This window comes from Stegodyphus dumicola, chromosome 4 (assembly GCF_044657685.1).
Source record: "Stegodyphus dumicola isolate Sdum_Otavi_A_Nest chromosome 4, ASM4465768v1".
NCBI classification, from domain to species: Eukaryota; Metazoa; Arthropoda; class Arachnida; order Araneae; family Eresidae; genus Stegodyphus; species Stegodyphus dumicola.
The window spans coordinates 80,319,566-80,325,565 of record NC_140771.1 but is presented as its reverse complement, the minus strand read 5'-3'; positions in this window follow the sequence as shown (position 1 = coordinate 80,325,565).

The window sequence follows — 6,000 nt, the reverse complement described above, 5'->3', positions numbered from 1 at the left end:
GGAAATCGGCATGTCTTCTTTAAAAATATCTTAGATGCTTTTAGGTTTGTGCATAGCAGCACTAAATAGTTTCATTTTACTGAAAAGGTATTCTTTCTGATCACTTTAATGAAAAACATTAGCAAGCAGAAAACGAACTCGAATATTAATTTTTAGTTATGTTTGACCCTCAAAATCATATGCATATAAAAATTTAAAATGATACATAAAAACAATGATATTTTCTTATTCTATACAATTGATCATGTAAATGAAAAAAAAATGCGCTTGAAAGCTCTGATTTATTGAAAATAAAGGTCATTGCACAATATGTGCATTTTTTGTTCTTGAAAACTGTGTACTCTAAGGGCAGTCTGATGAAGGTTTTATTTTATTAATTTTTAATTAAAAACTCTCATTGACAAATAGTAACTTCAAAATCACTAGTTGAAAAATTCCGAGTACACAAAACAAAAATCTCACTTAGAAATATTAATGTAGTTTGCTATAAATTTCTGGTATGCATAAATTAAGATATTCTGAAAATTAAGAAACATCGAGAAAAAGCATGACCTTAAGAAATAAAGTGTCGCTGAATACTGGTAGTTCGGCTTGGGGTTCGAATCCTGGCGAACGGGCTAGTTGCATGGGAGGTTTCGGAATTTTCCCCATGTGTACCGTGTATACGAGCCAATTACCCTTAAAAGTTACTTCACGAAGGTATCCTTAGCCTTAGGCAGATAGCCCTTGAGTGCTTTGCTATAATTCAATACACCAAACGAACCAAGAAATAAAAGACAAAAGTACAAAAAGTACAAACAAAAGTACCTACCAATACTTTTGTCCTAATTACTCATACGAGTCAGTTTTCTTTAAAAACTTTCTTCATTTCCTAAGTGGTAATCCCACAACAGTTTACTGGCAACCATGATAAAATACCTACTTATCTATATGTAGCATAATCTTTATCGACTACTCTCACTTCCAGCGAACGTTGTTACGAAATGATTCACTATGTGTTAAGAAAGAACAGGAAATAATTCAGCTTTTTTTCACATAAAGAAATCAAGAACTTAAATGTTTACGAAAGAAAATAAATATATTTAAATGAGAAAGCTAAGTTCAGTAAACTTTTTCTAAGACGACCATTTACGGTTTGAAATGATTTACTCTTCTATGAAGCTGATAATCTCAGAAAGATGAGATTAATAAATTCCATACATATACTGGTCACTTTTAGAGGCGTTCGTCTTAAAATGATGCTTCACTGTATGCTATAAAAATTCAAGAAATAACTAAAACATTTTCGAATAAAAATTTAACCACAAATTAAATAATACTTTTAAAGTGCTTATAAGAAATGGTTAAATGTAATGTTAAATATAAAAAAATTCTCTTCAAAGCGACCACTCGAGATTCCACCATATCCTTTTAAACTTGAGTGGAAGTGTCCATCTTCCATATTTTGATTAAAACCTACGTTTCTGTTCTCAGAAATACTGGTCGCTTAGGGAGATATGAGTGTTTCTGAAGCAGGTTCAATGCAATTATATATTGTTTCTAAAAGCATATCTGCGTTTAAAGCTTCTGAATACAATTTTAAATTTGAATCTTCTAATTACTGATGTATTATAAAAACGAACTAGTATTCGTTAATATCTCCCTGCTGAAATAACCACCAGTGCCCGTGCGGTTGCGTAAGAGTTTCGTGATTTTCTTATTCTATAACGTGGATATGTGACAGTTCGTGATAATGTACTTTGCAAAGACATTCCTCCTCTTAAGCAGGGAGCCCTAGTGCACTTCGGCATAAGCCAATGAATCCAAATCCCATACTGACATATTATATAAATGACTTTCGTCATACCTAATTAATCGGCATGCAATTAATTGGTTGCACCCAAATACATGAAAATGTAATGATACTGTTGCGAATTTGGTATTTAAACAGCTAATGTTAGTAGACTTACAAATTAAATTATTTTATTCCCCGTGTAGTGCAGCGCGTGACGAATATTAAAGGAAAGCTAAGCCGGAAAATTAAAAATACAAGAGCACGAGCATTTAACATTTAATTAATAAATACATCTTTTTGATTTCGAGAAGGTGCTAGAAAATTCTCGCGCATTTAAAAAAGCTTATATAAGCGGCAAGAAAACCTCTTGAGTAGTACTTGGGTGGGTGACCACCCACGTGATAGGCTCCTGCCAATCATTTCCCTCCACTCCACCTACATTTCACAAAATTTGACAAGTTTCGCCTAGTTGGCGCGATGTAAATCGCCTTAATTAAAAACTTAAGTACCAACGCCTTAGGGCAATTTACCAACAGAGACGGTAAAAGTAGCGGTTGGCTACTAATTGCCGCCTAGCCATTGACTCGATTTCGATTTCTCGAGTAGTAGTTGTTAGTCAGTTAGTTTGTTGTTGTTTTAAGAGTTTGTTTAGAAAACTGCTCTTGTTGATTGTAGGAAATTCGCGAATTAGCTTTCTTTAGCTGTTTCGAATTACGTTCTCTTGAATGTTTGAGTAGTTAAAAAATAACTACTGTGAGATATTGTAATACTGCACGAATATCTGAGAAAATTTAAGAATTTCTAGGGTTTATATTTATTTTAACTAACATTTATTTTAAGCTTAAACTATCTTTCATGTCAAGCCTTACTTTCCCCTGGAACTGCCAATGCAAGAGTATGTAAATTTAAGTGTAAATTAACGCGCAAGAATTCAAATTATCAGCGGAAGTATTCTGTTAAACAGAAAGGAAACGAGTTCGAAGTGTGCTCTTCTTACTTCACGAGCGCGGAGGTAGTTAGCCAGAAAATGAAGAACCCCGCGTTTCGACCTGTGTGCTTGCCTAGGAGAATTGTTAATTCGTTCAACGTGATATTCAAAGTTTGCTGAATTAGCAGCGGTATTGTAAAACGCGGTGAGGGTAGTTACTTTTACAGAGACTCGTAGTTAGAGTCTTGTTATTATTTTCTTTTCAGGTTCTTATTTTTATTTTACCGCCGGGTCGGCGTAGTTTGTTTGCGTCAAGAGCACGCACTTGTAATTTATTGCGTTGAATAAAAAGGGACTTAAACACTTAGCAAGACTTTGTCTATTTTCCAGTTTCAACAGTCACCTCTTGGTTGCGTGCAAGTTGGAGGCGCGCAACTCTACATTGGCGCCCGAACACTTATCGAACTGAAATGGCCGAAAATCGGATGGAAGCCGCGGGACAACACCAAGAAATGGCAAGCCAAATGGAAGGATTTGGATACCTGGTCCAGACTTTGAGAGCGTCAATCAAGCCAAACGTCAATTTCGACGGAAAAAATTCGGTGGCGATATTTCTAGAAGGCCTAGAAAATCACTTTCAGCTCTACCCTGTGCCTGAAAGACAAAAAGTTGCCATCGCCACATCCGCACTAAGAGGACAGGCCGCGCTATGGTGGAAGAATATAGGTAAATTTTTATTAGGGGAATTTGGAGGCCAGACATATACATTTGAAAATTTCAAAAAATCGTTAGTAAAGGCCTTCCCCATAGTGAAAGATCGAGCAAGGCTGGAAGCCGAACTATACAGTTTCTATCAACGGGATATAGAAGAGTTGACGGACTTTATTCTACGAAAAATTAAGCTGACGGATATGCTGTATGGGAAGAAACCCGACGCGAAGATTATTGAAATAATCTTACCAAGATTGTTACCTGCTGTTCAAGACTACTTCGAAATTAGAAACCCAAGCACATTGCAGGAGCTCTTCGAATTGGCGGTGAAGTTTCAAAATGGCAGAATAGCGGAAAAGGGTAGAGGGGCATCGTATTCTCAAAGTACCCGAAGCCAATCTTCAAATGAGCAGACCAGAAATACAAACCGCTCTTATGGGGGAAAGAGCTATCAAGCTAACTCATCGAACCTTGAAGGTCAAGGCCCAAAAAGGAAATTTGAAAACAAACGTCCGCGTACCCAGAAGGCAGAAGTTGAAAGGAAAGCTTTAAACGAGTAGAAGGGCCTGTGAAAGCGAGGTCCAGACCCCGGAAGTTTTAAAAAAACCCTCAAAAAGACATTTAAATACGGTCATCGTAAAAAACTCACATCTACCAATTAGACAAGTCCTGGTTGGCGATGTACCAGTAGAAGCCCTCATCGATACAGGAGCAGAAGGAAATTTTATGAGCGAAACATTCTTCAAAAAGAATTTTTATAGGGTACGATTATTTAAAACCAAAAATACGGAAATTATAGCGGCGCAAGGAAAAACCTGTCACTGCATCGGGAAATTATCATTAAACATACAGGTAAAAGAGGAAAGCCTCAAAGTACTCGTATTAATTTTTGTAGTGAAGAATCTGCAAAATCCTCTTATTTTAGGTATGGACTTTTTAAGGGCCGCTAGGGCCAAGCTGAATTTTCAAGACAGTTCCGTGGTGCAGGAGATGGACCAGAGGGTGGTGGAATCTGTGGAGAAACCGCAAGTGGACCTTAGCCATCTGAATGACCATGAAAGTCAAGCCATCCAGCAAGTGGTGAGTAATTTTTCTAACTTGTTTTCAGAAAAGCCGGGTAGTTGTCAAATAGTTACGCATAAGATACAATTAACTGCCGAAAAACCTTGTAGGACTAAACCTTATCGTTACGACAAACAAAAAGACGTAATCATCAAAGAACATATTCAGGAGATGTTAAAGAATAAAATAATAACGCCCATGAATAGTAAGTACGCGAGTCAGTCGTACTATGTAGGAAAGAAAACGAGTTTCCTCCTTCGGATAAAAGGGCTTGGAGGTTTGCTATCGATTACAGAAAACTAAATAGTATTACTAAATTTCCAGTTTACCCTTTGCCGGTTATAGGGGAAATTATTAGACAGATCAAATCGACAAGATACACGTCTACTTTGGACTTAACGTCTGGCTACTATCAAATAGCTATGAGACCCGAAGACATACATAAAACCGCGTTTATAACAAAATCGGGCACTTATGCATTTTTACGCATTCTCTTTGGGTTGTGTGGGGCCCCATCAACATTCCAGAGAGCTATGGACATTGTTCTAAAGCATGTCCTAGAAAAATCAACTTTAATTTACCTAGATGATATAATTATAACGAGTAGTACGTTGGAACAACACATTAATGATCTAGAACAAGTTTTTAAATTATTAAAAGAGGCCGGTCTTACAATTTCATGTTCGCAACTAAAGAACTTAAATATCTCGGTTATAAAATTTCGCAAAAGGGTATAGAAACGCAAGATTCAAAAATAAAAGCTATTAAGAATTTCCCATCGCCCAACACCGCCAAGAAACTTTCATCTTTCCTTGGATTATGTTCTTACTATCGATCTTTCATAAAAGATTTCGCTAATATTGTTGAACCACTCTTAGTAATCAAAAGAAAAAAGAGTAAATTTACGTGGACAGCGGAAGCTAACACAGCTTTTGAAAGATTAAAAGAAGCGCTTATTAATGCCCCTGTTTTAAAATTCCCTGAGGGAGACGAAAACCTGGAAATTGCAGCAGATGCGTCAGACTATGCGGTGGGGGCGGTTCTTATGCAAAATAACCATCCGCTGGCATTTTTTAGTAAAACATTGAATCAGACACAAAGGAATTATACAGCTACAGAAAGAGAAACATTAGCCGTATTAATGGCTGTACACAAATTTCGAGTTTATTTCGGCAAATCGCCAGTAACAGTCTGTTCGGATCATGCGGCTGTTGGTAGACATTACTCGGGAAAAAACCTAACGCCCAGGTTAATAAGATGGGCTTTAAAACTGCAAGAATATAATATCACAATAAAATATAAACCGGGTAAGGAAAACAATGTAGCTGACGCACTTTCTCGTATAAAACTGGACGACGAAGGAAATGAACTTAAATGCGCTGTGTTGACTTCAAAAATTTTAGATTCTAGAGATACGGTTATTACTGAACTGAAAGCTGATCCTGAATTTGGAAATATCTATGCTTATTTGAAAGACCCCGAAAGCTTTGAGCACACAGATATCGATGAAGAAATAGAGCAGAAA